Genomic DNA, 21319 nt, shown 5'->3' with positions numbered 1-21319 from the left:
GTCATAAGGTCATTGTCAGATTATCTATCACCAATAGCCATTGTTTTCAATCCCATGGTATGTCTGGAAAAGAGTCCAAAATAGAAGAACGAGGCTTGCTATTCCTTCATTTTCTTGTTGTTATCTCGGGCTTGAATTGTTGGTATCATTTTTTTTTAAGTACAGCTCTATGCCCAATGTGGGGCTTGAACTCATAACCCTGAGATCAAGAGCCCCGTGCTATCCTGACTGAGCCGGCCAGGTGCCCCTGTTAGTGTCATTTCGACCTGCAGTTTCTTTACAGGAAATAGTTTAAGTCACCTGTATGTTTTAAGAGGGTTAGTATATTAAAATCAGTAATACAGGGACGCCTGGGTGGCTCAGTCGGTTGGGCGTCTGACTTCGGCTCAGGTCACGATCTCGCGGTCCGTGAGTTCGAGCCCCGCGTCGGGCTCTGGGCTGACGGCTCAGAGCCTGGAGCCTGCTTCTGATTCTGTGTCTCCCTCTCTCTCTGCCCCTCCCCCGTTCATGCTCTGTCTCTCTCTATCTCAAAAATAAATAAACGTTAAAAAAAAATTTTTTTTTAAATTGGTAATACAGTGTATAAACACATTTCATCAAGAATATGCAAACTGTAATATGTCACCATACCTTCAGAGCAAATTAATGAATGGTGGCTGGCCACCACCAACCTCTAACTTACAGAGTCCCCGTTCTTAGAGTGTCCTTGCAGACTGTGTGACACAGAATCATCTAACTTACTGATTCGGTGATGGAACCAGTACGAGTCCATATATCAAACATTAGTAAAGTTTAGTAGATTTCCATTTTCTGAAGAGAAAATCTAGACAGAAATTGAAGTTGTAATATTTTCTTCAGGGATATTCTTGCACATCCCTAGAATGTATACACCCCTCTTTGGAGAGGACAGCACTAAGCTGTCTCATGCCAACAGCGCCACCACGTGGTCACCAAAGAAAACCAAGATGCCTGCTTTTCCTCCTACCTCTATTCCCATTAAAGGGAGCCAAGCACTCACCCCTTCTTCTGTCCTTCCCCGTCTTTACTGGGAAACTCAATCAAATTAAGACAAACATATCGGGGCGCCTGGGTGGCGCAGTCGGTTAAGCGTCCGACTTCAGCCAGGTCACGATCTCGCGGTCCGTGAGTTCGAGCCCCGCGTCAGGCTCTGGGCTGATGGCTCGGAGCCTGGAGCCTGTTTCCGATTCTGTGTCTCCCTCTCTCTCTCTGCCCCTCCCCCGTTCATGCTCTGTCTCTCTCTGTCCCAAAAATAAATAAATGTTGAAAAAAAAAAAAAACCTTTAAAAAAAAAAAAAAAAAAGACAAACATACCATTTTAAACGACATCTCTCTCTTGTTTCATATATATTCCCCGTAAATGTTCCCCCTTCTCACTCTTTTTTTCCTGTGAGCTGAAAACTTATCATCGCTTATAAGCATAAAGATAGTATTAGCTGTATGTCAGCATTCAAGAAAATAGAAACCATCAATTTTTATCTAAAATGAAACAGTAAGTTCCAGTATTCTCAATTTCAAAAGCCTTCACTGATTTTTAGACATCTCCTTCAGAACTCCTATTCTTCACTTAAACTACCCATCTCTTCATCTTCCCCTAATTACATCTGTTTGCCTTAAGCATTAGCATCCTGTCTTTTTCTTACTCAAGTTTAATATTGTTCTGTTTCAGGAGTTTCCAGTTCCTAGGAAGATGAGTGAGCACAATCCGCTCCTTCTCTTTCCCTGGGCACAGCTACAAACGGGCAGAATACACAAAAGAGCTACTCGGAGGCTCTAAGAAGTGAATAGTAGCAGGACGACTAGGAAACAAGGTCAGAGTTTGAACTACCACCCATCCATGTTGAGTTTTTTCGTTTGTTTTCCCTTAGGTATCCCTCCACCTGGGTACGGTGGAGCCTGAAACCAGGAAGTGAGTATCAGTACAGAGAGCTCCAGAAGAAGCCCTCAATTTGGTGTCGAGACGGGAAAAGAGAACTCTAGTGCCGGAATAAGAGCGTATATAAAGCTCTCACATTTCTTTCCCCTTCTGTTTCGCATCCCGGTCCCCAAGCAACACACCATGGTAGTGGTGGCAGAGACCCTCCACGGGAGCCCACTGAATGGGGAGGGCCTTGGGGTGCCCTACTCCTCTGGTGGAGGTGGAATCCCAGCAAGTTCCAACAAGGTTGGAATGCCAACAATTCCATTCTCCCCCTCTCTCTGTCCTCCCAGAAGTTGGCCCAGGCCACGGGCATAGTCACAGAAATGTGTGGCAGGGGGGATTAACAAAAACCTCACTTTCCAGCTAAAAGAGCAAAGGGAACAAATAAACACCAGTAGATTGCAAAAAGGAAACACATGAAGAAAATCACCCCCATGAAGTTACTTATAAACTCGTATGCATTCCCTCGACCTGCACATGCATGGAGGCGATCCTGACCTGCATATCAAAGAATTTGAGAACTGAACACACAGGACTCCGCCCACATCTCAGCCTGATCCCTGAATGCCACACACATGGGACTGATCTAATTAGACCTGCAAAAGCTTTTCTTTTTTTTTTTTTTTAATTTTTTTAAATGTTTCTTTAATTTATTTTTGAGAGAGGGAGAGAGGAGGGGCAGAGAGAGAGGGAGACACAGAATCCGAAGCTGGTTCCAGGCTCTGAGCCATCAGCACAGAGCCCGACGCGGGACTCAAGACCACAAACCGTGAGATCATGACCTGAGCTGAAGTCGGATGCTCAACTGACTGAGCCCCCCAGGGGCCCCGGACCTGAAAAAAAACTTTAAAAACTGAACTGACACTGGAAAGATAGCCCACAGAATAAACATTAGAACCTGTAGCCTGAACCTAACCGGACAATTACCTGATTTAAAAAACAGACAAACAAAAAAAAAACAACTCTCAATCCACATAGCAGAACATAATCAACAGACAGCAACCTCAAGATGACACAGTGTTATGGGATGAACTGTGTCCCCACAAAATTCTTATATGGAAGCCTTGACCCCTAGTATCTCAGAATGTGACTGTATTGGGAGATAGGGCCTTTTACATGTGATTAAATTAAAATGAGGCCCTTAGGGTGGGCTCTGATCCAATCTGACTGGTCCTTATAGGAAGAAGAAACGACACACAGGGACACAGGGATACATGTGCACAGAAGAAAGAGTGCCTGAGCCACCATAAGAACACAGCCACATTCAAGCCAGGGAGAGAGGCCTTGGAAGATCCTAAACCTGCCGGCACCTTAGTCTTGGACTTCCAGCTTCCAAAACTGTGACAAAATAAATGTGCGCTGTCCAAGCCCCTAGTCCGTGGTGATTGTTATGGCAGCCTCGGTAGACTAATACACACAGATAGTATAATTTTCTGACTAGAGGCACCTGCGTGGCTCAGTCAGCTGAACGACCGACTTCGGCTCAGGTCATGATCTTGCGGTCCGTGAGTTCGAGCCCCACGTCGGGCTCTGTGCTGACGGCTCAGAGCCTGGAGCCTGTTTCAGATTCTGTGTCTCCCTCTCCCTGACCCTCCCCCATTCATGTTCTGTCTCTCTCTGTCTCAAAAATAAATAAACGTTAAAAAAAAATTAAAAAAATAAATAAATGCCACAAGCAATAGCAAACATTCTTGAAACAATTGAAAACTAGAAAATCTCAGCCAAGAAATAAAATATCACAAGAATCAAATGGAAATTTTAGGAATAAAAAGTACAATAGCCAAAAACTGTATCAATAAGCTCACTGGATGGGCTCTGAGACGACAGACAAAATATTCGGTGAACCTGATGACAGATCCATAAAAATCACCCGATCTGAACAACAAAGAGAAAGGAGATTGAGCAAAACAGAGTCATAGGGACCTGCAGGGCCATAAAAAACAGGTCACTGGAGTCCCAAGACAGCATGGTGCTGAAAAAATATTTCAGGAAATAATGACTGACTATTTCCTCAATCTGGCAAGAGACTGAAACCTACAGATTTAAGAAAACTAAGCAAAACCCATACAGGATAAGCCCTCAAAAATCCAGGTACTTCGTGGGGGGCCGGAGTGGCTCAGCGGTTGAGCATTCCACTTCGGCTCAGGTCATGATCTCGTGGTTTCGGGAGTTCGAGCCCTGAGTCAGGCCCTCTGCTGTCAGCACAGAGCCTGCTTCGGATCCTCTGTCCCTCAATCTCTGCCCCTCCCCCAACTGTTCTCTCTCTCTTTCTGTCTCTCTCTCTCTCAAAAATAAATAAAAATTAAAAAAAAAAACTATAAAAAAATCCAGGCACATCATCATCGAACTTTGAGAAGCTAACATAAAGAAAAAAATATTTAAAGCAGCCAGAGAGAAATAATGCCTTACCTATGGGGGAACAATTTGAATGACAGATTTCTCATCAGAAACCAAAGAAGAGAGAGGAACTGGAGCTCTCAGAAACGAGACCCAAAGCACAACTCATAAAAAAAATTATAAACCAAACTTCATTAAAATTAAAAACTTCTGTTCCACAAAAGACATTGTTAAGTGATTGAAGAGACAAGCTACAGACTAGAAGAAACTAATTAGATATCTGACAAGGGACATGTATATGTAGGTATAGAAAGAACTCTCTCAACACAACAGAAAGAAAACAGAAACCCCATTTTAAAAATGGGCAAAAGGACAGAGGATAGCGGGATGGCAGATACGCATATAAAAAGATGTTCCACATAACTAGCCAGCAGAGAAATATAAATTAACAGCATCAGAAAGATGCCACTACATGTCTATTAGAATGGCTTAGGGGCGCCTGGGTGGCGTAGTCGGTTAAGCGTCCGACTTCAGCCAGGTCACGATCTCGCGGTCCGTGAGTTCGAGCCCCGCGTCGGGCTCTGGGCTGATGGCTCGGAGCCTGGAGCCTGTTTCCGATTCTGTGTCTCCCGCTCTCTCTGCCCCTCCCCCGTTCATGTTCTGTCTCTCTCTGTCCCAAAAATAAAAAATAAAAAAAAAAAAAAAAAAAAAAAAAAAAAAAAGAATGGCTTAAAAAACAATGGTAATTATTTTGAATTATTTTGAATTAATTTTAATTATGTGGAATAACTGAATCACTCGTTTGGTGCTTGTGGAAGTGTTAAAATGGTACAGCCACTCCGGAAGACAGTTTGGCAGTTTCTTACACACATACGTGCGTCATACGACTCGACAGCAATTTCACTCCTGGGCATTTTCCCTTGAGAAATGAGACCTTGTAATTCCGGCAAAAACCCTGTACCTGAATGTTTACATCAGCTCTATTTCAAATTGCTAAAAACTGGGAAGAAACCAAATGTCCTTCAGTGGTCATGCAGATAAATAGACTGTTGTACGTTCATATAACGGGATATGATGCAACATTCAAAAGGAATAAACCGGGGGCGCCTGGGTGGCTCCGTCGGTTGAGCGTCCGACTTCGGCTCGGGTCACGATCTCGCAGTCCGTGAGTTCGAGCCCCGCGTCGGGCTCTGGGCTGACAGCTCGGAGCCTGGAGCCTGTTTCAGATTCTGTGTCTCCCTCTCTCTGACCCTCCCCCGTTCATGCTCTGTCTCTCTCTGTCTCAAAAATAAATAAACGTTGAAAAAAAAAAAGGAATAAACCGTTGAGATACTTAATAACATGGATAGACCTCAGCAGGATTATGCTGAACGGAAAAAAACCAACCTCAAAAGATTCCATTTACACAATATTCTTGAGGTGACAAAATGATGGTAATGCAGTGATTGGTCCTTTGCCAGGATTAGGGGTGGGGGAAGCTATTTGAAAGGAGGGCACGAGATAGTTTTGGGGGCACCATAACTGTTGGGTAACCTGACTGTGGAGATGGCTACATCAATCATACATGTGTTCAAATTCAAAGAACTATGTACCCCCAAACAGTCCATTTTCCTCTGTGATAATTTAAGAAATAAAATTAATACATGAAAAAATATATTCTTCTGTTTTATGTAGTTATTCGTTTGGTAACATCACCACTTTTCCAAAAATGCCCATTGTCGGATATGACTTACAGTGTTGGAGAAATGAGCCTTTGGCAACTGGCCTGGAAATGTAGATACAACTTACCACAATATTTTCAGCAAATAATAATAATAATAATAATAATAATAATACATTTTGGGTTTCCACCTTTACTTGACAAAGAAGGACGACTTCAATTCAAAGTCAAAGAAGCAAGATGGGGCCAAATTAAGACTAACATGGCGGGGTGGGGCCGAAAAGAAAGCTGTGGGCAGAAAACACGTTCAGCGCCAGTGAGTGGGGGGTGGGTCCTCAGGGAGACAGGAAAGGACAGATGTCCTAAGAGGGAAAACATCGGGCCTGCAGGGAGGTTGAGCTCTTAATCAGTGGCTTATTTACCTTAAAGAGTCTGAAGAAACTGTTTCAAAAAGAAAGAGATTGATATTTTCAGTCACCAAATGTCCGTATGGCTACTCTAGGCCAGCTGTCTCCCTCTGCTGGGGCTGTCTTAACAGACCACCACAGACTGGGGGACTTAGAAACGATGGAAACCCATTTCTCATAGTTCTGGAGGCTGGGAGGTCCAAGATCAAGGCCCCAGCAGATCCCGTGTCTGGGGAGAACCACTTCCTGGTTCATGGACGGCATCTTCTCGCCTGGACTTCACATGGCAGACGGGGCGAGGGGGCTCTCTGGGGTCTGTTTTATAAGGGCACTAATCCATTCCTGATGGTACTACCCTCATGACCGAATCGCCTCCCCAAAGCCCCACCTCCTCCTACCATCACATTGAGGGTTAGGATACGAACACAAGAATTTGGGGGACAACATAAGCATTCAGTCCATTGCACCACCCCTCAGTAGTTAAGGGCTTACCAGAGCAAGATGCAGTAAATTCCAGGTGTAACATCTTTTTATTTTTCTTTTTGCCCCAAATACTGACACAGTATGTGTGCCCAGTGGATGAGGACTCCAGGGAAGTACCCAAGCAGCTGCTACCACTGAGGCTTGGTTATGAGCAGAATGTGTCAAGGACAAGGGCAGCCTACCTGTTGTGGTGATCCTTCTGCAGAGACTGTTTCAAGGTGCTTCCTGTCCACAAGGTCAGAGCCAGGCTTGGGAAAACCAGCTGATCTTTCCTGGCAAGAAGTTTCCGCGTGGGGGCCGGGCGCGGAGGTTGGCTTTGTCCAGCTCCGTGAACCCGGAGGTCCTGGAGGGCCTGAGGGCAGATTCCGCCAAAAGACTGCACTTTGTGCTGGGGTTAGCCCTGTCCACGAGAGAGCAGCCTGGAGCCAGAGCTGGAGGCCAGAGGGAAAGCCCTGGAGGAAATGAAGCTAATCCTGCAGGCTGCCGGCTTCCCACGCAGGCGCAGGCGTTGTCGGAAGAGGTCATCCGGAGGACACGACTTCCGGTTGACCCTCGAGCAATCAGAGGTTCTTACCCCCTCCTCTGTCCTTGAAATATACACTCAGCCCACCATTGCCACACTAGGAGCCACTCAAGGATGCAGCTGGAGGGAGGGAGGTGCTGGCGGGTACCATGACTGAACCCCGTTAAGGCCTCCGTGTAAACCGCTAAGATTCTGGCTGGCAGGTGCAGAGATCTACGGCTCTTGGCACCTAGGATGGTCCCCTGCCTGCCTCCTAAGTTCCTCTGCTATTTAAACCCGTCACCTACTGATCTGGAGTGGCCTGCGTCTTTCTTCCTTCCCCGTACCCTCCCTGTGCAGAGTCTAGTTTCGAATTTTACCTGGAGATCTCCTGAAGTTTCAAACCACCCCAAAATCAACACACATTAGAAGAGATGTTTGGCCTGGGGCGCCTGGCTGGCTCAGTCAGTTAAGCATCCAACTTCAGCTCAGGTCATGATCTCACGGCTTGTGGGTTTGAATCCCCAGCTGGGCTCTGTGCGGATAGCTCAGAGCCTGGAGCCTGCTTCGGATTCTGTGTCTCCCTCTCTCTCCGCTGCTCCCCCCGCTCACGCTGTCTCTCTCTCCTTCAAAAATAAATAAACATTAAAAAAATTTAGAAGAGGTGTTTGGCCTGCTGTGGTGTCCTGGTGCTTTGGCCAGGAGCAGGTGGGGACCAAGCGAACCAACAAGGCACCTGCCTGTGAACTGTTTTCCTCCAGCAGCAGCAGGTGCTGAGGGCAGAGGGGCCAGGGAGAGCCCAGGCCTGGCCCCGACAGAGGAGCTGCTGCCCAGACCGGGACTCTGTCCAGACTATTTGACTCAGTGCAGACACCCACGGACCAGGGTGAGCTTCTGCAGACCCCATGGACACATTTGATTCTGTAAGTGGCCTGGACACTCCTCCATTGAAATAGTAGAGTTTAAATCCCTTCATGTGGGGGCACTGAGTGGCTCAGTCGGTTAAGCCTCTGATTCTTGGTTTTGGATCAGGTCATGATCTCACAGTTTGTATGTTCAAACCCTGTGTTGGGCTGCACGCTGATAGCACAGAGCCTTTTGGGGATTCTCTCTCTCTCTCTGTCTCTGTCCCTCCCTGCCCATCTCTCTCTCAAAAATAAATAAATAAACTGAAAAAATAATAATAATAAATCCCTTAGTCTTGAATGTGAGCTGAAGTTAGTAACTTCGTGACTCCTTTTCAACAAATAGATGTGGTATAGGTGATGGTATATGACTTAAGATCCTAGGTCATAAAAAACATACACCCCTGTGCCTCTCTCTGCTCCCCCCACATCGTTCTGGGGAGGAGACAGCCACCGTGCCATAAGGCTTTTCAAAAGCCCTACAGAGAGGCTTACACAGACACGCATCGAGGCTTTCCATCAACAACCAGCGCCACTGTGAGTGGACTGGACAACGTGGAAGGGCCACTCTCCAAGTGGATTCTCCAGCTACAGCCAAGCCTTCAAATGACCACAGGTCCAGCTAATATCTTATTGCACCCTCATGAGAAACCCCAAGCCAGTGGGGCACCTGGGTGGCTCAGTTAATCATCTGACTCCTGATCTTGGCTCAGGTCACGATCTTACAGTTCATGGGTTCGAGCCCCGCATTGGGGTCTGTGCTGACAGCGTGGAGCCTGCTTAGGATTCTGTCTCTCCCCCTCTCTCTGCCCCTCCCCCCCCCAAGGTAAATAAACCTTTTAAAAAAAACAAAGGAAAAACAACAACAAAAAAGAAACCCCCAGCCAGAACAGCCCAGCCAAGCTGCTGCTGAATTTCTGAGCCACAGAAATGGTGAGGGATAATAAATGAGTATTGCTGCTTTAAGTTCGTAAGGTACACAGCATTAGATAACCAGAGCCTGTCTGCATCAGCCTGCCTATGTGCTACCTTAGTTAACTCTCTTAAAGCGCAACATCTCATTTTACAGATCAGCAACCTGCTGCCTGGAATTATTGAAGAACTTATCACATGGTCGTGGAGCTAATTTACAGCCACGCTGGATTTCACACTCAAGGCGTACCGTACAGGTCATACGACTGAGTGCCAGGCACGGGACAGAAATACAGACACGAAAACAGGTAAGTGGGGTGTCGATCAGAGAAAGAGGGTATGGAACAGGGGGAGAAGGGTCATCGAGCTCAGCTGGAAGAAATGGAAGTGTTAAATGAGCAAATCCAGTAGGGTGAGGAGTAAGATCTCAGGCAAAGAGAAAACCACAGCAAGAGGAGAAAAAGGAGAACAAGGGAATGGTTTGTTTTCTTTTAATGGCAAATGAGGGGACAGCAGAGACCACAGCAGGAACCAAAGTGGAGAAAGAGGCTCTGGCAAAGCTAGCCTGCTTATTTTCTGTTACTCATTTTCTGTCACCCCTGGCGATAGGACCTCCCCCCTGTAGTAATGGCATTTAAATGAGAAAAGTGTATGCAAACGAAGTAACTTGTTATTTTATTGGTGCTAATGTTCACATTCCTCAAGTTAGCTCCACCTTATCCAGAGACAGGAGTAGGAATCTGAGAGTTTTGTCCCAGAAAAAGAATGAAACCAAAAAAGGGAACGTGGAGAATATGACAAGGGCCTCCCAGGAAGGTCTCCATAAGCCACGGATCTGATTCTTTCCCCCATAACCCTGGTAAGGAATCAGGGTTAAGTAATAAATTTTGCAGTTGTCCATGCGTGATCCATTCTGGCGTTAATGCTGAGGGAAATCCTAGAACTCAAGGCCCCGGGCTGGCCAGCCAGTCACTCCCAGCGCTCTATGTAAGGGGTCAGAATCTTGTAGGTGCCCTGCCTGCTTTGGCCATTTCTACAGAGAATTAGGCTGCCCACGAAGAATGTATTAGTTTCCTAGGGCTGCCTTGCCAAGTACCACAAACTGAATGGCTTAAAAGAACAGAAATTTATTATCTTAGTTCTGGAGCCCTGACATCTGAGATCAAGGGGTGATCAGGGCCATGCTGTCTCTGAAGGCTCATGTGGGAGGATCCTTCCTTGACTCTCCCTCGCTTCTGGTGGTCCGCTGGAAATATTGGCTTGCAGTTATAGTCCCCTCAGCCTCCATTATCACGTGACCATCTTCTCCATGTGTGTCTCTGTGTCATCTTATTAGGACGTCAATCGTGTTAGATTTGAGACCACCCTAGTGACCTCACCTGCAGAGATTACATCTGCAGAGATCTTTGTGCATTGTAAAGGTCGCATTCGGAGGCGTTGTGGGTTAGGGTTTCAATATAAGAATTGGCTGGGGGCTGGGGCGCCTGGGTGGCGCAGTCGGTTAAGCGTCCGACTTCAGCCAGGTCACGATCTCGCGGTCCGTGAGTTCAAGCCCCGCGTCGGGCTCTGGGCTGATGGCTCGGAGCCTGGAGCTTGCTTCCGATTCTGTGTCTCCCTCTCTCTCTGCCCCTCCCCCGTTCATGCTCTGTCTCTCTCTGTCCCAAAAATAAATAAACGTTGAAAAAAAAATTTTTTTTTAAAAAAGAATTGGCTGGGGGGAAGCATTCAACCCATGACAGAAAGGGAGCAGAATCCAGAGTCAATGAAAATAGACCAATGGAGAAATGACCCCAAATGAATAGCCCAAGTTGACTCACACCTTATATGTACCCACCTGCACTCCCGTGACAGTCCTTCCTGTGTCTCTTCACATCACTTGCAGTCCCCACAATATCACAGTTAATCTGCGAGATAAGGTGCCAGGCATCGAATGAGAAGATTTGGCTCAGCATGACTCCGCTGCTGACTGAGTGTGTGACTTTTCCAAGCTGCCCACCTGATCAGTGACCTTCAAGTGAGTGTCCCTCAAACACGCAGCAGCTCATGGGTCACTTGAGCTTTGGTGAGGCATTCACACTGGGCAGGAATTTCAACATGGGAGACACCTACTCCTTAAACAGGTGCTGGTTCCAAGATGTATCTCTTAGCTCCCATCATGGCATCTGCCACTCAACCTTACAGAAAAGAACAGGCAAAGGGAGCATCCATCCACAAATAGTTACAGGACAATCTAGAAATGGCACACACCCCTCCTGGGAACATCCCATTGTCCAGAACCCAGCTATATGGTCACACTTGGAAACCAGGAAGGCTGAGAAATGAGGTTTCTAGCTGGGTGGCCATGTATTCAGCTAAAAATCAAGAGCTTTGGGGCACCTGAATGGCTAGGTCAGTTAAGCATCTGACTCTTAATTTTGGTTCAGGTCATGATTTCATGGTTCATGGGAGCCTTCACATAAGGCTCTGTGTTGACAGTGTGGAGCCCGCTTGGGATTCTCTCTCTTTCCCGCACTGTCTTCCAATCCCCCATTCTTGCTCACATGCTCTCTCTCTCTCTCTCTCTCTCTCAAAATAAATAAATAAACTCCAAATAAAATTTTTTAATAATAAGGATAAAAATCAGAAGTTTATTATTCAAAGTAAAAAGGCCGAATGGATATTAGTGGAAAACTGTCACATACTTTATATATATTTTTTATATTGTGAACATTTTTTGTGTCGTGATCTTTAAAAATATTATTTTAGGGGCGCCTGGGTGGCTCAGTCGGTTAAGTGTCCGACTTCAACTCAGGTCACGATCTTGCGGTCTGTGAGTTCGAGCCCTGCGTCGGGCTCTGGGCTGATGGCTCAGAGCCTGGAACTTACTTCTGATTCTATGTCTCCCTCTCTCTCTGCCCCTCCCCTGTTCATGCTCTGTCTCTCTCTGTCTCAAAAATAAATAAACGTTAAAAAAAAATTAAAAAAATAAAAATATTATTTTAATATTTTCATAGTTTCAACCACTGTTACATAGTCGTATAAAAATTTACATCATTATTTCCTTCTTGTTGGACATTTATAATGTTAACTTTTTCACAGTAAAAATACTGTCGGAAAGAACAAACTCACGTATCTTTTTTTAAATTTTTTTAATGTTTATTTATTTTTGAGAGAGAGAGAGAGAGAGACTGAGTGCAAATGGGGGATGGGCAGAGACAGAGGGAGACACAGAATCCCAAGAAGGCTGTGCTGCGTCAGCAGTGCTGACCACTCAGAGCCTGACACAGGGCTCGAACCCACAAACTGGGAGATCATGGCCTGAGCCAAAGCCGGACACTTAACCAACTGAGCCACCCAGGCACCCCCAAATTCACTAATCTTTGTGCAATTGTTTGATCATCTCCTTAGGATGAGCTTCTAAAAGGCTTCCTTGAGGCCCCACGACCCAAGTATTTGTTACAGGGACCAAATTTGCCTGAAAAACTGCTGATCCAAGTTCTGAGAGAAGTGAATCTTCCACGTTCTTGGTACACCTCATGCCTCCCCCATGCCGCCTAGCTTTGGCCAGTTCTTCTAGGCCCAGAGCTGGTTAGGAGCACCAAGGTACTTGGGAGATCATTTGTTTGTAGCTGGATGTGCCATTGCTGGATGTGTTGAAGGAGTCTGATGTGAAGGACTTGCTTTGAAATTGTGTGCCAGGCACGTCTAGGCCGTTGGTGTGTGTTCTTTTACTCATCAACTCTATTTGATTTTGTTTAACATTTATTTATTTTTGAGAGACAGAGAGAGACAGAGGGTGAGCGGGGGACAGGCAGAGAGAGAAGGAGACACAGAATCCGCAGCAGGCTCCAGGCTCCAAGCTGTCAGCACAGAGCCCGACGCGGGGCTCGAACCCACAAACCGTGAGATCGTGACCTGAGCCGAAGTTGGCACTTAACCAACCGAACCACCCAGGCGCCGCCCCCCCCCCCCCCCCCCCCCGTCAACTATATTTGTATACTGCTCTACAATTTGCAAATACTTAACCACACATGATCGTGTTGGCTGGCTCCAACAGTGTTTTTCCTGAGACACAAATCTGATAACTACCACTTCCGTGGCTCACACACGTTGAACTAACCATGGCACTCTCAGATTCAAGTCCAAATTCCTTAACATGATTTATACATCTCTATGACTGCTGTATCAATTAGTTTTTACTAAAGAAAAAAAAAACACTCAAAATTTAGCTGATTAAAATAATAGCCATTTATTTAGCTCATGATTTTATGAGGCAGCCACTCAGGCTGGGCTCAGCTGGGCAGTTCTTCTCATGAGCTTTGCTGGGCTCACTCGTGCATCTGTGGGCAACTGTAGGAAGCTTATATGCAGGCATTTTTCAAGCCTCTTCTTTGCATCATATTTATTAATTTCTCATTGGCCGAAGCAAGTCCCATAGGTGATTCAGATTCAAGGGATGAGATGGGAAAGTCGATAACCCCTGTTGATAAGAGGAAAAGAACATGTGACCATTTTGCCCTCTACCATGACTTCCTTTTCTTTCTTTCTTTCTTTTTAATTTTTTTTTAACGTTTATTTATCATTGAGAGACAGAGTATGAGCAGGGGAGGGGAAGAGAGAGAAGGAGACACAAAATCTGAAGCAGGTTCCAGGCTCTGAGCTGGCAGCACAGAGCCCAATGCTGGGCTCGAACTCACAAACCGAGATCATGACCTGAGCCGAAGTCTGACGCTTAACTGACTGAGCCACGCAGGCGCCCCAACTTCCTTTTCTACTCTCCTCTCTTTGGGTCCCTTTTTTCATCTCCACAGACTGCTCCAGCCAAGCTGACCGGCTTATAGCTCCCCATCCTGCCTTGTTCTTCTAGGCTTCCAGGCTATGGTTCAGGCTAATGCCTTACCTACTATGCTCCTGCATTATTCACCTAGCTTAGTCCAGCCGGGCCCCATCCCAGATGTCCCTTCCTCCAGGACGCCTTCTCTCATCTCTAGATAAGAGTAGGTCTTCTTTTTTGGCATTCTGTGTGCTTCCTCTTCCAACCCTTACCAGGCTCTGTTACAAACGTCTGTTTTCTTGTCCCTTCCTCCCACAAGACAGTAAGGGACTTGAGAGCAAGGTTTGTTTACTGTTGCATACTTGATACTTAGTACCAGATAGCAGGAGCACAGTAGCTATCCATTGGTCTACTGACTAACTGCATATGAATGAGCAGAAGAAAAACAGATACAGGAAAGCCTTTTGCACATCTGTAAGCACCAGACGTATCATGAGGATAGAATCTTTGAGTTGGAGGGGACCTTAGTTACCTTCTTGTCTCTGCATAAATCCTTGGCACAACATGGTTAAAAACTGCTCCTCAGTCCATTAGACACAGCCATAGGGAGGAGAAAGTCTCCTGTTCATCAGAGCTCATTCTATTGCTGAGCTGCTTTCAGGCTTAAAACTCCCTCTTTCGGGTTGAACCCAAATCTAGTGCCTCCTGCCTGTTGCACGAGAGGAGCCTCATGGTAAAGATGAGGCTTCTGTCTGAAGCCTCAAAGGTAAAGATTAATCCATCTCCCACACATCAGGCCTCATCATCTGAGATCTAGCAACTGTTGCTCTTAGCCCGTTCTTACAGCCCTCACCGTCCTGCCGGCCCCCGCTCTGGACATGCCCAAAGTGTCTCTGCTTCTCTTGGAAAGTGACATCCAGGGCTGGTCAAGATCTTCCCCGGGGATTCAGAGACGCATCTCTCTGTGAACCAGTCATCAAGACCGTGATGGCAGCAGCGAAGTCTAGGAGTGCTGGGAATTGCAGCTCCCATAGAAACGGAACTCAGGCGCAAATCAAAATATTAGGATGACATTTCTAAAAAGCACGGTTTTATCTGGCACCGGCATGAGGACAACCTGAGTCTTTTTTTTCCCCCCTTTTTTCATGAGTTCTTACCATTTGTATCCAGGTCAACCCCCACCCCCCCCACCACCCAAAACTCAAACTTGCCAGATTTCGAATATGTGTTTCTGGTAGAAAGTGGCAAGGGATATTGAGGTACATTTCATTATGAACAGATTGTAAGCTTTGGAATGAAGCAAACAGGGGATCGGACAACTAGGTCCAAAATGTAGTAGGTGTGTGCATTAAGGAAGGGACTGAAATTTCCTAAGGCTATGCCTTTCCTCATCAACCCCCATAATTGTTAGGACCGCGCGCATATTTAGAGCTCGTCAAGGGTCACGCTGAGTACACTCATGCATTTTATGCATTTTAACATGTACCCCACTCTAGGAAGAAGGCTCCAGTATTATGCTCGATTCGTAGAAGAGGAAATGGAGACTCAGAATGTTCGTAGAAAGTCATTTGCTAGACTCCTGCAGAGCTCGTAAGGGGCAGTCCTGGGCCGTAATCCCCCGCGTCTCCAGCTCCAGATCCCCTGCAGCCGTGGAATACTCTAGCAGCCTTCGCACCTGCATCCCCACCTTGAAAGTCAGAGCCGTGGGTGATTCCTGCCAGTGACGGTGACGGAGACCATGGCTCCGTGACCACGGGGCTCCCACGGCAGCTTTGCGCCACCCTCAGTGGTGAAGGCCTGGCAAAGGCTCCGCTCTGCGTAATACTCCGTCTGTCTCTTCAGGGTTTTGCAGCAGTGACCAGCTTTGTTGCTATATTGGCACACTTGCCCAGAAATAGATTAGAAAGCAGGGAAAATTTTAAAAAACGGGGGTGGGCGGGGGAGAAAACCCACTCTGATGTGTTAGTTTGCTAACGGCCTCAACTCCGTAATAAATAAAGACTGCAAATGGGAAGCAAATGCATGAACTGAAAATAAGCTGGGTGAATCATGGCATGCAGTTTGTACAGTGTATAAATATTCATGTTAAATTACCTTTTACTCCGACACCATGGTTCTCCTGTGTGCACTTAGGGCTGAGTGGTTTCCGTAGGCCTTAGTTACTGACACAAATGCGTGTGACTTTTGTGAGAGCTCAAGGAGTAACTAAGGACTATTCGCACATGCCTGAAGAATGTAGGATCCCGGTGTAAGCCCCAGAAGCTCAAGCACCCTCTCTGCTTTTGGCAAGAGAACAGTAATCCATCTCTTGGTCTTTCCTAGTCAACGGAAACTGAGCTGGGGGGAAAAATCCTTAATCTTAGCAACAGCAGGATCTGGTATTTGAGCTGCAGAGCTTAAAGAAAAAAAAAAAAGCCTTGTTGAAAAGTTCAAATCTAGGTAACTAGTTTCTGAAAGAGTCTTTTGTACGAATTGGAGACAGGGTGCATGGGGAAGGAGGAGTGGAGGGCCATGCAGGGAGGTCCCCACGCTTTCCTGGCTGCTGGGTCTGTTCCCTTCCTGCGAGGAGAAGCATGGCGGCCCCAGGAAGGGCTGGTACCGACTGTCACAGCACTCCGTGGAAAAGCCAACAGGGGGAGTGAGAGTGCCAGAGGTTCGGCTGGCTCAGAGGCCCACATTCCTTCCCTTGTTCTCCTCTGGCCTCCCAGTGACCTTGGGGTTAAACTCCAGTCAAGTCCAATGGCCATGATAACACTTATCTCACTCTGTGCAGCGTGAGCGGCTTCCCACCAAAGGCCACACTCTCCGTGTGAGCTGTTGGAATTTCCTTACAAGGACACAGAGAGATGTGTTGCAGTCTTACTCCCCCCCAGCCATCCCCAAGCGTCCCTACCTAGGAAAGGGAAGTGTGCGGCATACGTAGTTCGTGAGTGATGTGTACGTTTATATCATGCTGGGTAAGTGTCTTCGTGGAAAAAGATTCTACACAGATTGTGTTATACGGACCGGCAGGGTGACTTTCACGTGTTAAACCTGCCTTTCTCCTTTGCCTCATGGGTGCAAGTTCATTACATCGGCATTTCCTTCAAATAAGGGTATAGAGTCCATGAAGTTAAAACTTTCTAAGTATAGCTTTGGATGTTTGTTCCAGTTAATTCAACAAGCACTTCCCGAATACCTAGGATGAGGCAGGGATTACATTCAGAGCCAGGAGTGCGAGCATATCTGGTGCGGAGAAGAGAGGAGACTCTCGAGTCAGACCTGATTCACATTCGGGCTCTGCTACTTGGACCTTGGAGACCTGAGGTAAAAATGCTGAAACTTGTGGTGTCTAAAGTTTCTTCACCCATAAAGTGTGTTCACAATGCCCCAGAAGGCAGATGGGAGGATACAACGAGAGAGCGCGTCTGGAACCGAAGAGACTTTCTGCGTGTTTGCTGGTATTAAGTCCCAGGTGCTACCTGCACAGAGGGCACAGCCTAACAGGGGGCCTTTTGGGCAGATCGGAGCATCTCAGGGTGCGAGTCTTGAATAGAGCGTGACTGCAGTTCTAGGGAAGGACAGACACAGGGAAACTAAAGAGAGAGACACTGGTGTGGGGCAGAAGGGCAGCCTTCCAAAGACAGGACCGGCAGGAACAAGCGGAAGGAGGTGGGAACCTGAAGGCTATGTTCAGAGAAGTCGTGTCAATCCGTGACGCTTGGATATAGGAGGATTGGGAAATATTTCTATTTCCTGTTGGTGTTAGAGAACCTTCGTGGAGTATCTCTTGCTCCCTATGACTGGAGCATTTATGGATGTTTATAATAAAATACATAATTAATTAATAAAAGTAAATAAGGGGCGCCTGGGTGGCGCAGTCGGTTAAGCGTCCAACTTCAGCCAGGTCACGATCTCGCGGTCCGTGAGTTCGAGCCCCGCGTCCGGCTCTGGGCTGATGGCTCAGAGCCTGGAGCCTGTTTCCGATTCTGTGTCTCCCTCTCTCTCTGCCCCTCCCCCGTTCATGCTCTGTCTCTCTCTGTCCCAAAAATAAATAAATGTTGAAAAAAAATTTTTTTTAAATAAAAAATAAAAAATAAAAGTAAATAAAACATAAAATAAAATAGATTTCAAGAGACAGAGTCATATATTGAGTACCCACGGGTCTTTTGCATACATGATTTCCTTTCATTCACTCCAAATAACGCATGAGAAAAATATTGTTATCTCACCTTAACAAATGAGGAAACTGAGGCTCAGAGAGGTGACACAGCTCACCCAAGTTCACACCATCAGTGAGAGGTGGAACTGGGGTGCCAAACCACCTTGACTAATGAACTCTGGCTGTAGGCAGAAGCAGGGTGGGCAACCTTCTCCGTGCAAAAAAAGACTCACCTGTTTTCTGTATGTTTGTTAACCTATAGAATATTCCTGGGAGGTAAGACACAGAATTCACAGAAGTCTAGGCACCACGACTTGTTCATGCTCACACAGAAAGTTAAGGCAGAAGAAGGACCATATGTAGGGTGCCTGGGTGGCTCAGTCATTAAGGGTCCAACATCGGTTGAGGTCATGATATCATGGCTTGTGGGTCTGATCCCCACATCAGGCTCTCTGCAGTCAGCACAGAGCCTGCTTAGGATCCTCTGCCCTCTCTCTCTCTGTCCTTCCCCTGCTTGTGCTCTCTCTCAATCTCTCTCAAGAATAAATAAACACTTAAAAAAAAAAAAAAAAAAGGACCATGTGGAAGGTCTGTGAATACCCAGACCGGAGATGGATGTATCTCTATGAGTCAGCCTCTTTGATGATAAGAGCTCGTATCATCCTCATACGTTACATTCCACACATTCTGCACCTTGGCAAGTGAAGTCCCCATGTTCTGCCCCTCCAATAACCCAAATAACCCTTATTCTCTTGAGAACCATTGCTTTAGTGATTAGTAGCTTAAATCACATTTTCTCTGCAACAGCACGTTTCCACACAACCTGAAACGGCAGAGAAAAAGACGAGAGAAGCACAGAAAGTGGGGTGGGTTCAAAGAAGTGTTTGAGCATCTCTCAGCACAGGAGACACAACACTTAAATTTTCCTATTAGACCCACAGAAGCACAAACTCATCATTCCTTGGGCTTGGGGAGGGACCACATGCCTAACCCCGATTATTCCAGTTGGGCCCTGCTTCGTGCACTTAGCCCTAAAACGTCACCAACTCTTGAACCTTTGATAGAGAAAACAGAAATACTAACAGTCATGGTTAACTGTCTGTAAATACTCAGTGCCAGGAACGGTGCCGAAGGCCTGAAGGTCATTGCATGATGTAATCAGCTCAGCCATGCTGCAAATTGCTTTGTGCTGGACATCTTCCCTTCACCCACCACGGCCACCCTCCCCACCGCCCGCCTCCACTTTGCTCTCCGCCCCGGGAGGCTGGTGGGTACAGCTAGTATCACCTGCCCTCAATGCCCTCAGCTTCTCCTTGGGTTTGGCCAACAGGCAGCCTCGGGAGAACAGGGTTTTGGAGAAAGGAAGGTAAGAAAGGTCAGGTTCTCTTCCTGTGAGGCCATTTCTGGTAGACTAAGGTCTTGGCTTTTCTCAAAGAGGCCTTTTCTAAGCACCTCTTCCTCCTTCTGATTCCTGTCACTTGTCTCTTCCCTCTTTCCTACTAGCTTATGTGTAGCCACAGCTTTATGCAACTAACCTGAGTTACCTCACTAGCTTGTGTGGCTTCCACGTATTTATAGCTTCTCTTTTTGTAAATAAGCCCTGTTTGAATGACCCTAACTTGAGGGTGGCGCCTATTTCCCATCAGGATCCTGATAAAGTTACTATTATTATACCCATTTTATAGACAGGTCTCAGAGGAGTAAAGCAACTTGTCCAAGACCTCACAGAACTGGGTATCAAAACCAGATCTGCCTAAGTCCAGAGCCCACGTTCTTAACTGCTCTACTGGAACAGCAATAAGTGGTTCTGGACAACGCAGGCCAGCTGGGAACCCTGGGGGATGTGGCCTCGAGCACCTCCTCATGGGAAAGTGCGGTGGGCAGAATGGCACAGGGCAGACAGTGCGTACTCGCCAGCCTCCTTACCAGGCAGGGAGAAAAAGAAAGTGGGCAAAAGACAGACATCCTCACTGGGCCTGCTGCCCCCGGAATCTCGGACTCACTCTACGATGCCGGGACAGACCACATCTGCTGGTGCAGAGAGGCTATGAGGGGACAGCAGACATATTTAAATCCTGGTTGGGAATCGTATTCCAGACCCCCATCAGCCTTTCTCTAAGGGTCCTGGCTGAACCAAGAGAGGCTCCCACTGGGGCCCTTGGACGAGGACAGGCTATGGTTGATTCTTTATTCCAAAAGGAAAATCAGGGGCTACATTTGATCCCCAACATCTAATTCATTCACTAGTCCCTGGGAGAATTCATAGCCAGAACTAACTAAAGATGCTGCTTGCATCTGAGCAGGTCCGACCTCAGCGTGCTGGTTTCTGTCTTCTACCCCAGGAAGCCAAATGATCTTTATTTAATTCTGCAACATTGAGCCTCCCTCTGCAGAGTGAGGAATTTATCATCTCAGGCCTCAGATTAAGTGAAAAGAATGTTTTAGCCAAAATAGTTACATATATGCATTTCCATAAATTACGTTACCATAACTTAGGAAGAAGTCTACTTCCTCTGACTAAAGCCAAAAAGATTTTAAGTGAGGATTCTCAACAGTGCCTTCTTCCAAGTAGTTCTGTTACCTCTGACACCTATCTTGGCAGCCGCTGCCCTCAATTACATTGATAGGTCATCTCCTGCACTAGAAAGTGAGGTACAGATCATGTACCTCCTTCTTCTCTCCATCCCTCGTCCAACACAACGCCTGGCATACAGCAGGCACTCAATACATATTACAGGAGGAACACACACAGATGCCTCAGAACACCCTGCGAGAGCTGCCGTTGGAGTGCGTTCTGCGATTATATGTTGACTCATCAGCCTCATCGACGAAGGGAGACACCATATTCTATTTATTTTTATAACTTCCCTGTTTGGAATACCATGACTGCTCAAAATACATTTTGCAGGAAAAATGGAGACGGAAGACGCAGCACGTAAGAAATAAAGCCTCATTGTCTTTGACCCTCTTGCATTGCGTGGAGATACTTAGACAGCCCTTGGGGTTGGGGTCAGAGAGTCATATCCACCGTATGCCCCCATCATTCCAAAAAGGGCTACATTTCCATCACGGAGTTGCCTTATAGGGAGGACGGTGGAAAAGAAGAGTCTGATAAGCAGGATTCGAGTGGAGCTGGTCACAAGAGTAGCAGTTTTTTCCCTCACCCAAGTCTACTCCGACTTATTCCTGAGATCTCGGGTCAAGTGCCCCTTCCTATAAGAAACTATCCCTGGCTCTCCAATAGCAGTCGTGTTGCCCTCCTGCAGAACACATCATTCTG

This window comes from Prionailurus bengalensis, chromosome F2 (genome assembly GCF_016509475.1).
Source record: "Prionailurus bengalensis isolate Pbe53 chromosome F2, Fcat_Pben_1.1_paternal_pri, whole genome shotgun sequence".
In the NCBI taxonomy this organism is placed as follows: domain Eukaryota; kingdom Metazoa; phylum Chordata; class Mammalia; order Carnivora; family Felidae; genus Prionailurus; species Prionailurus bengalensis.
This window is presented reverse-complemented; position numbering follows the sequence as displayed.